Genomic DNA, 18,356 nt, shown 5'->3' with positions numbered 1-18,356 from the left:
TGTTACCCTTGGGAAAATACAAATCTGGGGGCTAAAATATAATTTTTGTGGAAAAAAAGGATTTTTTATTTTCACGGTTCTGCGTTATAAACTGTATGTTAGGGCTAGAGGAACGCACCGAGTAAATATAGAGGTTTTATTGTAATTGATGCGTTCGCAGACCGGGGTCCACCATGCAGGAGAACCTGCTGCTAGCAAACGGCGGAACTATATGGCGGTTTTGGTGCGCCCCCAGACGCAGGGCCGCGGGGTACTCGGTACCGGGCCTCTCTCTGTCTCGGTTCTGGGGTTGTCACGGTGGCTAGACCCGGTCCGTGAGCATGCTAAGGGGAGTCCAATGAAAGGATGTAGTGATGGTGCGTGGTGCAAGTCGCGATGAATAACGAGGACACAGGGTTGCAGTGTCTTTACCTCTTTACTGAAGGCTTCAGGAGCCACAATCCAGAGTACTGCTAACAGGGCTGGCTGAGATCGGCCGGTCCGATGGCTCTTCCAGAGTTCCCTTCACAGGTGGAAATCAGTGCCTTCCTTCTAGTGCCTGTGTGTTGTAGTACCTCCCTGCTGAGCACCACGGGATAGTCCTCACAACTGTTGTGTCTGCTTCTGATGTTATTTCTGACAACTCGTATCTGTTCTGATGTTCTTCTCCGTCCCCCAGATGATATGGCTAGAACTCTCCTGTATGACGGGTAGGCCTGGAGTTCTTCTGGGACCCTAGAGTCGCCCCTCTCCCACAATTGCCCCCTATGTCTGCTTAGGTGATTTAGGTGAGACAGCCAACCTATAATTAACTGTCCTGCCGCTGTTTGAAGTAATGCTTGGAGCCCAATACTTCCTCAGCATTCCGGCCACCGGCTACGCGCCTCAGTAGGATGTTGCCTCGATCTTACGGCACGACTCCTACTGGCTTTTATCTCCTTTGTGCTGCGATCTCATTTTTCACTTCTCCACAATAAACCTCACTTATTGTCCTTTCTTTGGGTACCGCCGCAATGAAGTGCAGGCGTGGTCCCGTAATGTTCTTTCCTGTTCGCTAGGCCTCTGTCAGGATCCCACCCCTGACAGGGACCCCTGAATCTTCCCCTGCAAAACCCTCTGCCACAGGATGTTGCCTGGTTCCAACCCAGTCAGCTTCTGACTAACTTTCTGTCCAGCCCCCAGTTTTACCAGATTGTGAGGAGTGGCCTAATCATAGAACCCTTTGCTCCCCCTGGTGGCTAGAGTGTGACGTGTAATGTGTGACTGTGATACCTGGTCAGGTGAACTCCTTAGGTGCCATCAGACGTACCATCACTCCCCTTAGTGGCGGAGCAACAGTACTGCAATGACCAGGACTCTGGGGCACTGCACTCCCCCCCTGTTAAATCCAGTACTCCCGGACTGGGAAGAAAACAACAATACAAGTCAGCAAAAAGACATGCAAATTTTAAAATGCAATGAACAAGTAAATATAACAGTGCTTCCCTTTATGGGAGGTGAGGACTCTGGAACATTACAAACATGGTTAAATATTTTAGATAACATACTATAAATAACTTCTATTACCCAGCCGGGTATTCTACTAAGTGCAGATTCTGAACAATAATTTAACTTTGCCTCTAAGGATGTATAAGCTGAATCCACTAAAGGCTTACTATAAAACTCCTAAAATATAAATTAACCTTTCTTCATTTTTCTCTGCTAAGTGCAACATTTTCTTTTTACTCTCTGATTTGTCATATGCAGGACCGCCTGTCTATCTGCCCAGGCCTACTGCCTTTCTTTCTGATTACAGGATCACCGAACCATCTCTCTATGGCTCTCAGGAGGACTCACCATCTAACCCCTATGGGTTCACTTTCCTGTCCTCAATCTCTAGCAACATTATCAAACATTTTCTATAACTAACTAGCAGGGTACATATAACTTGCTATCCAAAACATTATTACTATTCACTGTCTTTAAGGCAACATTGTACATTAAGTGCAACTGGTGAATGTTCCCTTTAAGAGGGAACCAAGTCTCTTTGAGGTAGTGCAGACTCTCTCTATCTGCAAGTTTTTTTGTTGTTTTTTTTTAGACAGGAGCTTCCATGCTGTATTCAGGAACAGTCTCTTCACAAAGCTCTCTCTTTGTAAAACCAGTAGAGGACACCCTTAAGAGGGTGCAAGCTATTTACAGTACAGTTCGTGAACCATTCACCGTCCATGATTCAGCAGTCTTTGGAAACACTGATGAATAAAAAACAAAACACAAAAAGGCACAGATAGGGATCCCGGGTCAACTAAGGGATCCCTTTAAGAACTAACCCTGGTCGGGTTTTAGCAGCAACAGGAAACACAGAAGACGAACAGTTAATGAACAATATACAATTGCAGAGCATGGAGATTTCACTCTTATTCTGGTGGCCTCCACCGGGGCTTTACCTGGCAGGTGGCCCTCTGCGGCACAGGTAGGCTGGACTCCAAGTCTACTCCCGGCCCTAGGCATACCCCATGGTTTTGGGTCTTCTGCATGACCAGGTCGTGCGCAGCGATGAGTGTCTGCGTGGGCCGATGGATGATGCTGGCGGCGGCTGCGGCGACATCCCAGGGTTTCAGGAGGGACTTTGCACCATCTCCGCACAGGAAGGGCTCTACCTCCTCCCGGGTAATGCGAACTCTCAGGGACGCTCCAATTTCTTGAACGAAGCCTCTCCCCTCCTGGGGCTGGTAAACAATTACAATGCCCCATTTCGGCAAGGAACCCTCCAACAGCTCGCCTTGCACTTCCCGCTCCACTTCCCGCTGGTACTCTGCGATCAGGTGGTTCCTATATTCTCCCCAAGGGAAGGACCCGAGGTCATGCCCCCCCGATGCTTTGGGGCCAGGCGGCGGGGGTCCTGGAGCTCCGGTGGTTCCAACAGCGGCCGGGTCTGGTGCAGAGGTGAGGCAACCTCCCTGAGGGTCGCGGCACCGAGTACCTTCGCTCGAGGTAACTCCTCCGGCACCACTCCACTCTCCTGAGGGAGGCGTATGGACTGGGGTCCATTCAGGCATGGGGTGCCCCATCAACAGCTTCCGCGGTTCGAGGTCCTCCAACGAGGGCATGTCAGAGTAGTCCTCCGTTGACGGAGGTCGGTGCGGGGCCATCCTTTTCTGTAGGCCTTCTCTGATCTCCAGTCCCACCTCATCTGAGTCATAGTTTTGTTTCTTCGGTCTCCGCCCGCCATAGAAGATCAGGAGGCGGGTCTCAGCGGCTGACGGACACGTCCTCAGGATACAGAAATATTTAGACTGGGCGGTCATTGTCTTTCACGCTCTCCAGTTCATTCACGCCCACTTCCACGCCCTTCTTCTTCTCCTGTGCTCCTCTTAGCGCTGTAATGGCGGCGGTTTTGGCGGGAACTTTTGGCGGCAAATAGCAATACACAGTCTTTGCAGTAAGTCACAGTTCAAGCGCAAATCAGACACAGTTCCAAGGCACACATGACCTGATCATTCAGGCTTAAGTAGATCCTGTTCGTGACGCCAAGTTAGAGCGCCCCCAGATGCAGGGCCGCAGGGTACTCGGTACCGGGCCTCTCTCTGTCTCGGTTCTGGGGTTGTCACGGTGGCTAGACCCGGTCCGTGACCCTGCTAAGGGGCGTCCAATGAAAGGATGTAGTGATGGTGAGTGGTGCAAGTCGATATGAATAACGAGGACACAGGGTTGCAGTCTCCTTACCTCTTTACTGAAGGCTTCAGGAGCCACAATCCAGAGTACTGCTAACAGGGCTGGCTGAGACCGGCCGGTCCGATGGCACTTCCAGAGTTCCCTTCGCAGGTGGAAATCAGTGCCTTCCTTCTAGCGCCTGTGTGTTGTAGTACCTCCTTGCTGAGCACCACGGGATAGTCCTCACAACTGTTGTGTCTGCTTCTGATGTTATTTCTGACAACTCGTATCTGTTCTGATGTTCTTCTCCGTCCCCCAGATGATATGGCTAGGACGCACCCGTATGACGGGTAGGCCTGGAGTTCTTCTGGGACCCTAGAGTCGCCCCTCTCCCACAATTGCCCCCTATGTCTGCTTAGGTGATTTAGGTGAGACAGCCAACCTATAATTAACTGTCCTGCCTCTGTTTGAAGTAATGCTTGGAGCCCAATACTTCCTTGGTGTTCCGGCCACCGGCTACGCTCCTCAGTAGGATGTTGCCTCGATCTTACGGCACGACTCTTACTGGCTTTTATCTCCTTTGTGCTGTGATCTCGTTTCTCACTTCTCCACAATAAACCTCGCTTCTTGTCCTTTCTTTGGGTACCGCCGCAATGAAGTGCAGGAGCGGTCCCGTAACGTCCTTTCCTGTTCGCTAGGCCTCTGTCAGGATCCCACTCCTGACAGGGACACCCCTGAATCTTCCCCTGCAGCATCCTCTGCCACAGGATGTTGCCTGGTTCCAACCCAGTCAGCTTCTGACTAACTTTCTGTCCAGCCCCCAGTTTTACCAGATTGTGAGGAGTGGCCTAATCATAGAACCCTTTGCTCCCCCTGGTGGCTAGAGTGTGACGTGTAATGTGTGACTGTGATACCTGGTCAGGTGAACTCCTTAGGTGCCATCAGACGTACCATCACTCCCCTTAGTGGCGGAGCAACAGTACTGCAACGACCAGGACTCTGGGGCGCTGCAGTATGACCTAACCCTGTTACTTCACAGAGTAGCTGAAACTCACAGCACTGCGCCCTGTTTTAATTCACAGTGGCACAGGCTAACTACTCAACTGAGAGCAGTCAGTGGTCATGCATGCACACAAACTCCTCGCCGGAGGTGCCAGCATTCTAGGGGCTTATTTCAGCCAGGTCCCTGAATACATTCACACAAAATCTCCTCGCCGGAGGTGCCAGCATTCTAGGGGCTTATTTCAGCCGGGTCCCTGAACACAAACTCACATGACTGCACTGGCGCAAAGCACATAACATAGAACAATACTAGTGCATGGCCGTGCGGCCATGCGAGCCTTAAATAGTTGCAGCACGTACAGGACCTTCCTAGAAGGACCAATGAGAGGCTGCCACAGAGCGTGAGCACCTACAGGACCTTCCTGAAGGACCAATGGCCTTATCTGCAGTATCTGATCATGTGACCCTCGATCTCCACTGAGAGATCTTACTCTGGGCATGCTCAGAACGAGAAAAGCAGAACTTAGTCCCAGAAGCATCTGCTCGCCGCTGCCCAGCACTGACTTCCATGGCAGAAGCAGGAAAAGCAGCAGTAACTCTTTGTACAGAGTCAGGCTGAGCGAGACGCTGGGACCGACGTCTCCGCTGAGCAGGCTCCACTGCGGCAGAAGAAGAATGGGAGAGGGCAGCAGAGATGGCCCGAGATTCCCCCTGTGCAGAGGCGGGAACTCGACCCCTAACATTATCCCCCCTCCTAGGGCCCCCCTCCTTGGGCCTCGCTATGTTCTCAACAAATGTGCTCAGCAGGCTCCCAGGACCTATCCTCAGGACCGTAACCCTTCCAGTCCACCCAAAAAAATTTTTTGCCACGAACCACCTTGCACCCCAAAATAGCGTTTACCTTGTAATCATCCATAGACAAACCCGATGTCCCGGTAGACGACTCAGAAAACTGGGACATGTATACGAGCTTAAGGAGGGACACATGAAAGGTGTCGGTGATACCTAGGCGTGGAGGAAGGGCTAGACGGTAGACCACAGGATTAACCTGTTCGAGGACCTTGAAGGGACCCAAGTAGCAAGGTGCAAACTTCATGGACTCAACACGCAGCCTGATGTTACAAGTGGAGAGCCACACTAAGTCGCCAGTAGCAAAGGTCGGGGCAGGGCGCCGATGTGCATCGGCGGAGGACCTCATTCTCTCCTTGGAGGCCCGGATGACATCCTGAGTGTGGTCCCAAATGTCTCGTGCCTCCACTGCCCAGTCTGCCACCCTGGAGTCAGCAGAGGACATGGGCATAGGCAGAGGAACCCGGGGATGTTGTCCACAATTAAGGAGGAAAGGAGTCTGACCGGTGGAATCGGCTACAGTGTTGTTAAGGGCAAACTCAGCCCACGTTAACAAGGATGCCCAGTCATCCTGCCTGGCAGAAGCAAAATGTCATAAATAAGTGAACAGAGTCTGATTGTCCCTCTCAACCAACCCATTCGTCTCGGGATGATAAGCTGAGGAGAGATTTAACTCAATACTGTATAGACGACAAAGCTCCCTCCAGAATCGAGACGCAAACTGGGGACCCCGGTCACTGACAATCTTGTCCGGCATACCGTGTAAGCGAAAGATATGCTTGATGAACAAGGCTACCAGAGCCCGTGCAGAAGGTAGCTGTGGAAGAGGCACCAAATGAACCATTTTGGAAAAATGGTCGGTGATCACCCAGATAATGGTGCAGTTACGAGACTTGGGTAAGCCCACCACAGAGTCCATCCTGACCATCTCCCAGTGTCTGTCCGCCACCAGCAGAGGGTAAAGCAACCCAGCTGGCCGTTGCCGAGAGGACTTGTTCTTGGCGCAAGAGACACACGCCCGAACATAGTCTGCGACATCACGAGCCATATGCGGCCACCAGTATGTCCTCGCCAGTAAATCAGATATCCTTTTGGAACCAAAATGTCCACCCACCCTGGACGAGTGTGCCCAAGAGAGAACCTCTGGGCGCAAACTGGATGGTACAAATGTCTTGCCCGGAGGCACAGACTCTAGCGAAACCGGGGCCACAGTTCTCAGGCTCTCAGTGGGGACCATAAGCCGAGGCTCCTCTTCCTCCTCCACAGATGACACAACGGAGCGAGAGAGAGTGTCGGCACAAATGTTCTTTTCCCCAGAAAGAAAATGGAGGGTGAAATGAAACCGGGAGAAGAACAAGGACCATCTGGCCTGGTGAGAATTTAACCGCTGGGCTGTCTGCAGGTACACCAAATTTTTATGATCTGTGAAGACTTGGAAGGGAAAGTGAGCTCCCTCCAAGAGATGTCTCCACTCTGAGAAAGCCAACTTCATGGCTAGCAACTCCCTGTCCCCAATGGAATAATTCCTCTCTGCTGGTGAGAAGGTCTTAGAAAAGAAGAAGCAAGGATGCTTCCGACCTTGAGCATCCTTTTGGAAGAGGACTGCTCCAGCACCAACAGATGAGGCATCCACCTCCATGATAAAAGGCTTATCTACATCGGGGCGATGTAGGATGGGAGCGCTAGCAAAGTGTGACTTTATGGAGTTAAAGGCCTTGGAGACCTCCTCAGACCACAATTTGGGATTTGCTCCCTTCTTGGTGAGGGCAACCAAAGGAGCTACCAAAGTTGAGAAGTGCGGAATGAACTGGCGATAGTAAATAATGAACCCCATAAAGCGCTGCACCACTTTAAGAGAATGGGGTTCCTGCCAGTCCATCACAGCCCGTAGTTTGGCAGGATCCATAGCCAATCCCTGGGCAGATATGATATAGCCTAGGAAAGGTAAAGACTCCTGCTCGAACATACAATTCTCCAACTTGGCATAGAAGGAGTTTGCCCATAGGAGGTCGAAGTCTTTGCGAACATCTATCCGGTGGGAGTCAATATCTGGAGAGTAGATGAGAATATCATCCAGATAGACTATGACCGAGGTGGAAAGCATATCCCGGAAGATGTCATTCACAAAGTCTTGGAAAATGGCTGGGGCATTACAGAGTCCGAAGGGCATCACCAGATATTCATAGTGCCCATCCCTGGTGTTAAAAGCTGTCTTCCATTCGTCCCCCTCACGGATGCGAATCAGGTTGTAAGCACCCCGCAGATCTAATTTAGTAAATACCCTTACTCCCCGAAGCCTATCGAAGAGCTCAGATATCAAGGGCAAAGGATGCTTATTCTTAACGTTGATGGCGTTAAGACCCCTGTAATCTATGCATGGACGCAGTTCCCCATTCTTCTTCTGCACGAAGAAGAACCCAGCCCCAGCAGGTGACACTGACTTCCTGATGAACCCTCTTGCCAGATTCTCTTGAATGTACTGAGACATTGCCTCCGTCTCCGGGAGAGATAATGGATAGACTCGACCCCGGGGAGGCTCAGCACCAGGCAAGAGGTCAATAGGACAGTCATTGGGGCGATGGGGTGGAAGGGTCTCCGTCGCCTTTTTGGAGAACACGTCCGCATAAGACCAATATTGCATGGGGAGAGAGGATAGATCTATGGGTACCTCTGTAGTAGCTACCTGAACGCACTCCCTCTGACACCTACCCCCACAAGATTCACCCCATCCCAAAATTCTGCCTGAGGACCACTCGATATGAGGAGAGTGGTACCGTAGCCAAGGTATCCCCAACAGGACCTCATCAATTCCCTCAGGAATGACGAGCAAAGATATAATCTCCAGATGGGATGGCGACATGGACAGAGTAAAAGGGATGGTCTGGCGTGTTATCTGTGAGGGCAGTGTCGACCCATTCACCACTTGTACCGTTACTGGTTGAGCTAGCATAACCAGGGGCATTGCGTGACGTTGGGCGAAGGCAGAAGGCATAAAATTGCCCTCCGCCCTAGAATCCACGCAGAGCTCTACCAAGTGGGAGGATGAGCCTATAATAATTGTCCCCTTAAAGGACAATTTGGAGGCAAACGTCGCCATGTCTAGTGTACCTCCACCTACTACCACTAGATGCTGACGTTTCCTCAACCGCTGGGGACATCTGGTGGCAAGATGTCCTGACTGCTGGCAAACATGACAGACCTTGAGTGCACAAGCGGTCCGGGACTTAGATCCCGCTCGTGACACCTCCATGGCCTCATGTGACTCAGGAACCAGGACCGGAGATTCCAGAGGTTTGGTGAAGGTGGGAGCCATCCGAAACCTCTGCCTACACTGGGCTCACTCTAACCTCCGCTCGTTAAAATGGAGGTCAATACGAGTAGAGACAGTTATTAACTCCTCCAGTGTGGCAGGAATCTCCCTAGTGGCCAGAGCGTCCTTCACGTGATCAGCCAGCCCCCTCTAAAATATGGGGATAAGGGCTTTATCCGACCACTCCAGCTCAGAAGCTAAAGTACGGAAGTGGACGGCAAAATGGCTGACCAAGGACACACCCTGAGTTAATGCCAGCAGTTGGAGCGCTATGTCATGGGTGACCCGAGGTCCTACAAAGACCTGTTTCAGAGTGCTCAGTAACAGCAGAGCACTCTGCACCACACGATCGCCATGCTACCACAGTGGCGTAGCCCATTCCAACGCTCTATCCGACAAGAGAGACACAATAAATCCCACCTTAGCCTGCTCTGTGGGAAAACGTGCAGCCAGGAGCTCGAGGTAAATAGAGCACTGACTCACGAATCCCCTACAAGATTTGCTATCTCCAGAAAGTTTTTCTGGCAGCGGGAGGCGAGATAATGTCGGAACAGGGGTGGCAGTGGACAAGATTGCTGCAGCCACGCTAGCAGCCTGTACAGCTACTGCAGTAACAGCCAGACCCTGGCGCTAGTATTATGTTAGGGCTAGCGGAACGCACCGAGTAAATATAGAGGTTTAATTGTAATTGATGTGTTCGCAGCCCGGGGTCCACCGTGCAGGAGAACCTGCTGCTAGCAAATGGCAGAACTATATATCGGTATGAGCTAACCCTGTTACTTCACAGAGTAGCCGAAACTCAAAGCACTGTGCCCTGTTTGACTTCACAGTGGCACAGGCTAACTACTCAACTGAGAGCTGTCAGTGGTCATGCATGCACACAAACTCCTCGCCGGAGGTGCCAGCATTCTAGGGGCTTATTTCAGCCAGGTCCCTGAATACATTCACACAAAATCTCCTCGCCGGAGGTGCCAGCATTCTAGGGGCTTATTTCAGCCGGGTCCCTGAACACAAACTCACATGACCACACTGGCGCAAAGTACATAACATAGAACAATACTAGTGCATGGCCGTGCGGCCATGCGAGCCTTAAGTAGTTGCAGCACGTACAGGACCTTCCTAGAAGGACCAATGAGAGGCTGCCACAGAGCGTGAGCACCTACAGGACCTTCCTGAAGGACCAATGGCCTTAGCTGCAGTATCTGAACATGTGACCCTCGATCTCCACTGAGAGATCTTACTCTGGGCATGCTCAGAACGAGAAAAGCAGGACTTAGTCCCAGAAGCGTCTGCTCGCCGCTGCCCAGCACTGACTTCCATGGCAGAAGCAGAAAAAGCAGCAGTAACTCTTTGTACAGAGTCAGACTGAGCGAGATGCTGGGACCGATGTCTCCACTGAGCAGGCTCTACTGCGGCAGAAGAAGAATGGGAGACCGCAGCGGAGATGGCTGGAGATTCCCCCTGTGCAGAGGTGGGAACTCGACCCCTAACACTGTAGTAAAACACTTGAGGGTTCAAAGTTCTCAAAACACATCTAGATAACTTCCTTGGGGGTCTAGTTTCCAATATGGGGTCAATTGTGGGGGTTTTCTACTGTTTAGGTACATTAGGGGCTCTGCAAACGCAATGTGACTCTTGCAGACCAATCCATCTAAGTCTGCATTCCAAATGACGCTCCTTCCTTTCCAAGCTCTGCCATGCGCTCAAACGGTGGTTCCCCCCACATATGGGGTATCAGCGTACTCAGGACAAATTGGACAACAACTTTAGTCATCTAATTTCAACTGTCATCCTTGGAAAAATACAAAACTGGGGGCTAAAAAATATTTTTTATGGAAAAAAAAAGAATTTTTATTTTCACAACACTGCGTTATGAACTGTAGTGAAACACTTGGGGGTTCAAAGCTCTCACGACACATCTAGATGAGTTCCTTAGGGGGTCTACTTTCCAAAATCGTGTCACTTGTGGGGGGTTTCAATGTTAAGGTACATCAGTGGCTCTCCAAACGCAACATGGCGTCCCATCTCAATTCCTGTCAATTTTGCAATGAAAAGTCAAACGGCGCTCCTTCCCTTCCGGTCTCTCCCATGCGCCCAAACAGTGGTTTACCCCCACATATGGGGTATTGTTGTGAATTTGGATTCTGGGCTCCCCCGGTGGCCGCTTGTGGAATTGGACTTGTCATCCTCTTTCCTGTTTCACCTGGTTCCATCAGTAGTGGGTGTCGCTATTTAAGCTCATTTCTCTGGTGGTTTCTTGCCGGTCAACAATGTTATCTGATGCCTCTCAGTGCTTGTTCCTGCTTCTAGACTACTACTAGATAAGTTGGACTTTTGTCCATGTTTAGTTTTGCCTATTTGTTCCAGTTCACAGCTGAAGTTTTGTTACTATGTCTGGAAAGCTCTCGTTGATCAGGGATTGCTACTCTGGCGTTATGAGTTAATGCCAGAGTTTAAGGTAATCTCTGGATGGTGTTTTGTTAGTGTTTTTCTGCTGACCATGAAAGTATACTATCTGTCTTCTGCTATCTAGTAAGCGGACCTCAAATTTGCTAAGACTATTTTCCTGCTGCGTTTGTTGTTTCATCTGAACTCACCGTCATTATATGTGGGGGGCTACTGTCTTCTTTGGAATATTTCTCTAGAGGTGAGCCAGGTCTTATATTTCCCTCTGCTAGCTATTTAGGTCTTAGGCCAGAGCTGGGCATCTAGCGATAAATAGGAAATGCTACCTGGCTATTTCTAGTTGCGCGGCAGGCTTAGTTCATGGTCAGTATAGTTCCATCTTCCGAGAGCTTGTCCCTCTATAGGCTTGCTATGATCTCTGCCTGCAGAGATCATGACAGTTTGACCGGCCAATAAAGTGTTAAAGACCCAGGTTGAGAAAGGAGAGTTATAAGAAGTCTGCTGGAATTTTTTTTTTTTTTTTCCTCCAGTCTGCCTTGCTGCAGTCTTTTTTCTCTCTCTCCTCCTAATCTCTGTATGGCTCTGTGTGCACCTGACAATAATGGATCTCCAGAGTGTAACTGCGGGTTTGAATAATCTCATCACGAAAGTACAAAATTTACAAGATTTTGTGGTACATGCTCCGGTATCTGAGCCGAGAATTCCTTTGCCGGAGTTCTTCACAGGGAATAGAGCTAGCTTCCAGAATTTCCGAAATAATTGTAAGCTTTATTTGTCCCTGAAGTCTCGTTCAGCTGGAGACCCTGCTCAGCAGGTTAGGATTGTGATTTCCTTGCTCAGGGGTGACCCTCAAGATTGGGCCTTCTCATTGCCAGCAGGGGATCCTGCGTTACGCGATGTGGATGCGTTTTTTCTGGCCTTGGGCTTGCTTTATGAGGAACCTCATTTGGAACTTCAGGCAGAAAAAACTTTGATGGCACTATCTCAGGGGCAAGACGAAGCTGAAGTTTTCTGCCAAAAATTCCGTAAATGGTCTGTGCTTACTCAGTGGAATGAGTGCGCCTTGGCGGCAACTTTCAGAGAAGGTCTCTCTGATGCCGTTAAGGATGTTATGGTGGGGTTCCCTGTGCCTGCAGGTCTGAATGAGTCCATGACTATGGCTATTCAGATTGATAGGCGTCTGCGGGAGCGCAAACCGGTGCACCATCTGGCGGTGTCTATGGAAAAGACGCCAGAAAGTATGCAGTGTGATAGAATTCTGTCCAGGAGCGAGCGACAGAATTTTAGACGGAAGAATGGATTGTGTTTCTATTGTGGGGATTCTACTCATGTTATATCAGCATGCTCTAGGCGTACAAAGAAGCTTGATAAGTCTGTTTCCATTGGCACCATTCAGTCTAAGTTTATTTTGTCTGTAACCCTGATTTGCTCTTTGTCATCCATTTCCACGGACGCCTATGTTGACTCTGGCGCCGCTCTGAGTCTTATGGATTGGTCCTTTGCCAATCGTTGTGGTTTTGATTTAGAGCCTTTGGAGACTCTTATTCCTCTGAAGGGGATTGACTCCACCCCATTGGCTAATAATAAACCACAATACTGGACACAAGTAACCATGCGTATCAATCCGGATCACCAGGAGATTATTCGTTTCCTGGTGCTGTATAATTTACATGACGATTTGGTACTGGGATTGCCATGGTTGCAGTCTCACAACCCAGTCTTGGACTGGAGAGCAATGTCTGTGTTGAGCTGGGGATGTAAGGGTATTCATGGGGACTTACCTTTGGTTTCTATTTCGTCGTCCATTCCCTCTGAAGTCCCTGAGTTCCTCTCTGATTATCAAGATGTCTTTGACGAACCCAAGCTTGGGTCGTTACCTCCGCACCGTGAGTGCGATTGTGCCATAGATTTGATACCGGGTTGTAAATATCCCAAGGGTCGTTTGTTTAATCTGTCTGTGCCGGAACATGCTGCTATGCGGGAATATATAAAGGAGTCTTTGGAAAAGGGACATATTCGTCCATCTTCTTCTCCCTTGGGAGCTGGGTTTTTCTTTGTCTCAAAGAAAGACGGCTCTTTGAGACCATGTATTGATTATCGGCTTCTGAATAAGATCACTGTTAAGTATCAATACCCATTGCCATTGCTTACTGATTTGTTTGCTCGTATAGAGGGTGCTAAGTGGTTCTCTAAAATTGATCTTCGTGGGGCGTATAATTTGGTGCGGATCAGGCAGGGGGATGAGTGGAAGACCGCATTTAATACGCCCGAGGGCCACTTTGAGTATTTGGTCATGCCTTTTGGTCTTTCTAATGCCCCTTCAGTTTTCCAGTCTTTTATGCATGATATTTTCCGCGATTTTCTGGATAAATTTATGATAATATATCTGGATGATATTCTGATTTTTTCTGATGACTGGGACTCTCATGTCCAGCAGGTCAGGAGAGTTTTTCAGGTTCTGCGGTCTAATTCTTTATGTGTGAAGGGGTCTAAGTGCGTTTTTGGGGTCCAGAAAATTTCCTTTTTGGGGTATATTTTTTCTCCCTCCTCCATTGAGATGGATCCCGTCAAGGTGCAAGCTATTTGTGACTGGACTCAGCCCTCCTCTCTTAAGGGTCTTCAGAGATTTTTGGGCTTTGCCAACTTTTACCGCCGATTTATTGCTGGTTTTTCGGATGTCGTTAAACCACTGACTGATTTGACCAGACAAGGCGCTGATGTTGCTAATTGGTCCCCTCATGCTGTAGAGGCCTTTCAGGAGCTTAAGCGCCGTTTTGCCTCTGCCCCTGTGTTGCGTCAGCCTGATGTGAATCTGCCTTTTCAGGTTGAGGTTGACGCTTCGGAGATCGGAGCTGGGGCAGTGTTGTCGCAGAAAGGTTCCGACTGCTCCGTCATTAGGCCTTGTGCCTTCTTTTCTCGCAAATTTTCGCCCGCAGAGCGGAATTATGATGTTGGGAATCGGGAGCTTTTGGCCATGAAGTGGGCGTTTGAGGAGTGGCGCCATTGGCTCGAGGGGGCTAGGCATCAGGTGGTGGTATTGACTGACCACAAAAATTTGATTTATCTTGAGACTGCCAGACGCCTGAATCCTAGACAGGCGCGCTGGTCTTTATTTTTTTCTCGCTTTAATTTTGTGGTGTCATACCTACCGGGTTCTAAGAATGTTAAGGCAGATGCCCTTTCTAGGAGTTTTGACCCGGACTCTCCTGGTAATTCTGAACCCACAGGTATCCTTAGGGAGGGAGTAATTTTGTCGGCCGTTTCTCCTGATCTGCGGCGGTCCTTGCAAGAGTTTCAGGCGGATAGACCGGATCGTTGTCCGCCTGATAGACTGTTTGTTCCGGATGATTGGACCAGCAGAGTCATCTCTGAGGTACATTCTTCTGCATTGGCAGGTCATCCCGGAATTTTTGGTACCAGGGATTTGGTGGCAAGATCCTTCTGGTGGCCTTCCCTGTCACGAGATGTGCGAGTCTTTGTGCAGTCATGTGACGTTTGTGCTCGGGCCAAGTCTTGTAGTTCTCGGGCTAGCGGACTGCTGTTGCCCTTGCCTATTCCTAAGAGGCCTTGGACACACATCTCGATGGATTTTATTTCAGATCTGCCTGTTTCCCAGAAGATGTCTGTCATCTGGGTGGTCTGTGACCGTTTCTCTAAAATGGTCCATTTGGTTCCTCTGCCCAAGTTGCCTTCTTCTTCTGAGTTGGTTCCTCTGTTTTTTCAGAATGTTGTCCGATTGCACGGTATTCCTGAGAATATTGTTTCTGACAGAGGTACCCAATTTGTGTCTAGATTTTGGCGGGCATTCTGTGCTAGGATGGGCATAGATTTGTCTTTTTCATCTGCTTTTCACCCTCAGACTAATGGCCAGACCGAGCGGACTAATCAGACCCTGGAGACATATCTGAGGTGTTTTGTCTCTGCTGACCAGGATGATTGGGTTGCTTTTTTGCCATTGGCAGAGTTCGCCCTCAATAATCGGGCCAGCTCTTCCACCTTGGTGTCCCCGTTTTTCTGTAATTCGGGGTTTCACCCTCGATTTTCCTCCGGTCAGGTGGAATCCTCGGATTGTCCTGGAGTGGATGCGGTGGTGGAGAGATTGCATCACATCTGGGGGCAGGTTATGGACAATTTGAAGTTGTCCCAGGAGAAGACTCAGCGTTTTGCCAACCGTCATCGTCGTGTTGGTTCTCGGCTTTGTGTTGGAGATTTGGTGTGGTTGTCTTCTCGTTTTGTCCCTATGAGGGTCTCTTCTCCTAAGTTTAAACCTCGGTTCATCGGCCCTTATAGAATATTGGAGATTCTTAATCCTGTTTCTTTCCGTTTGGACCTCCCTGCGTCCTTTTCCATTCATAACGTTTTTCATCGGTCGTTATTGCGCAGGTATGAGGTACCTGTGGTACCTTCAGTTGAGCCTCCTGCTCCGGTGTTGGTTGAGGGTGAGTTGGAGTACGTTGTGGAGAAAATTTTGGACTCTCGTGTTTCCAGACGGAGACTCCAGTATCTGGTCAACTGGAAGGGTTACGGCCAGGAGGATAATTCTTGGGTCAATGCATCTGATGTTCATGCTTCTGATCTTGTTCGTGCCTTCCATAGGGCTCATCCTGGTCGCCCTGGTGGATCTGGTGAGGGTTTGGTGCCCCCTCCTTGAGGGGGGGGTACTGTTGTGAATTTGGATTCTGGGCTCCCCCGGTGGCCGCTTGTGGAATTGGACTTGTCATCCTCTTTCCTGTTTCACCTGGTTCCATCAGTAGTGGGTGTCGCTATTTAAGCTCATTTCTCTGGTGGTTTCTTGCCGGTCAACAATGTTATCTGATGCCTCTCAGTGCTTGTTCCTGCTTCTAGACTACTACTAGATAAGTTGGACTTTTGTCCATGTTTAGTTTTGCCTATTTGTTCCAGTTCACAGCTGAAGTTTTGTTACTATGTCTGGAAAGCTCTCGTTGATCAGGGATTGCTACTCTGGCGTTATGAGTTAATGCCAGAGTTTAAGGTAATCTCTGGATGGTGTTTTGTTAGTGTTTTTCTGCTGACCATGAAAGTATACTATCTGTCTTCTGCTATCTAGTAAGCGGACCTCAAATTTGCTAAGACTATTTTCCTGCTGCGTTTGTTGTTTCATCTGAACTCACCGTCATTATATGTGGGGGGCTACTGTCTTCTTTGGAATATTTCTCTAGAGGTGAGCCAGGTCTTATATTTCCCTCTGCTAGCTATTTAGGTCTTAGGCCAGAGCTGGGCATCTAGCGATAAATAGGAAATGCTACCTGGCTATTTCTAGTTGCGCGGCAGGCTTAGTTCATGGTCAGTATAGTTCCATCTTCCGAGAGCTTGTCCCTCTATAGGCTTGCTATGATCTCTGCCTGCAGAGATCATGACAGGGTATCTGCGTACTCAGAACAAATTGAACAACAACTTTTTGGGTCCATTTTCTCCTGTTACCCTTGGTAAAATAAAACAAATTGGAGCTGAAGTAATTTTTTTGTGAAAAAAAGTTAAATGTTCATATTTATTTAGGGTCTTAAGGGTATCGTTTCTCCTTATGGAGAGTGACATACCATCTCTGGCTTGTCAAGGTAAGGAGGCTTATTTGCCGTACAATGCTCCTCTGGGAAATTAAATATGCAAATTGCCTGTTCTGAGAAAAAGAGGCCTTAACTCTATAGTGCCACCTGTTGGAAGTAGCGATCCTACAAGTCGCAATCAACCCTCTAACGAGTCGTGCAATATGACTTAGGATAAAAGCCAAATCAGTATCTCAATTTGCAGACACGGTGTTTCAGGCTGTTGGCCCTCGTCAGTGCGAAGCATGATAACTGATTTGGCTAGGTGAGAGGCTCTGGACTGGGGTCTAAGGGGTATCGTTTCTCCTTATGGAGAGTGACATACCATCTCTGGCTTGTCAAGGTAAGGAGGCTTATTTGCCGTACAATGCTCCTCTGGGAAATTAAATATGCAAATTGCCTCTTCTGAGAAAAAGAGGACTTAACTCTATATCGCCACCTGTTGGAAGTAGCGATCCTACAAGTCACAATCAACCCTCTAACGAGTCGTGCAATATGACTTAGGATAAAAGCCAAATCAGTATCTCAATTCGCAGACACGGTGTTTCGGGCTGTTGGCCCTCTACAGTGCGAAGCATGAGAACTGATTTGGCTAGGTGAGAGGCTCTGGACTGGGGTCTAAGGGGTATCGTTTCTCCTTATGGAGAGTGGCATATTTATTTAAACATTCCAAAAATTCCTGTGAAAGGGTTAATAAACTTCTTGAATGTGGTTTTAAGCACCTTGAGGGATGCAGTTTTTAGAATGGTGTCACACTTGGTTATTTTCTATCATATAGACCCCTCAAAATGACTTCAAATGAGATGTGGTCCCTAAAAAATATGGTGTTGTAAAAATGAGTAATTGCTGGTAAACTTTTAACCCTTATAACTCCCTAACAAAAAAAATTTTGGTTCCAAAATTGTGCTGATGTAAAGTAGACATGTGGGAAATGTTACTCATTAAGTATTTTGTGTGACATAGCTCTGTGATTTAATTGCATACAAATTCAAATTTGGAAAATTGCGAAATTTTCAAAATTTTTGCCAAATTTCTGTTTTTTTCACAAATAAATGCAGGTAATATCAAATAAATTTTATGACTATCATGAAGTACAATATGTCATGAGAAAACAATGTCAGAATCACCAGGATCCGTTGAAGCGTTCCAGAGTTATAACCTCATAAAGGAACAGTGGTCAGAATTGTAAAAATTGGCCCGGTCATTAACGTGCAAACCACCCTTGGGGGTAAAGGGGTTAAAGAAGTCTGATTCCCTAATATATCCCTAATATATCAGTTCTAATAAACTTTATTCCTATTACATTAGGGCTCCTGTACACGACCAATTTTCTTGTACAAGTACTATCCGTGGGTTTCATGATACTCTATGGGGTTGTACACATATCTGCAATTCAAGTCTATGGATCCTTGAAAAAAATAGGACCTGAAAGAATGGAGAAGATTTTTTTTTCTCTACACATCCAAGAAAAACTGATATGTCTATGATCAAACTCTGATCAAAGTCTGAACAAAATAATCATACTGTTTTTCTAGGATGTGGAAAAATCGGTTGTGTGAACATACCCTTAATGCCAAACTTTGTATTGACATACACAATTGATTTTTTATTCC

The 18,356-nt window shown here is 48.4% G+C and overlaps 1 protein-coding gene across 1 annotated transcript in view; it reads left to right on the top strand.

Annotated features, from left to right (window-relative positions):
- LOC143808065 (putative cation-transporting ATPase 13A4) overlaps nucleotides 1-18,356 on the top strand; it is a 597,320-nt gene that overhangs the window by 422,794 nt on the left and 156,170 nt on the right. The gene's annotated exons all lie outside the window — the stretch shown is intronic.

The sequence above is a fragment of the Ranitomeya variabilis genome, chromosome 2 (genome assembly GCF_051348905.1).
Source record: "Ranitomeya variabilis isolate aRanVar5 chromosome 2, aRanVar5.hap1, whole genome shotgun sequence".
Taxonomy (NCBI): domain Eukaryota; kingdom Metazoa; phylum Chordata; class Amphibia; order Anura; family Dendrobatidae; genus Ranitomeya; species Ranitomeya variabilis.
This window is presented reverse-complemented; position numbering and strand designations above follow the sequence as displayed.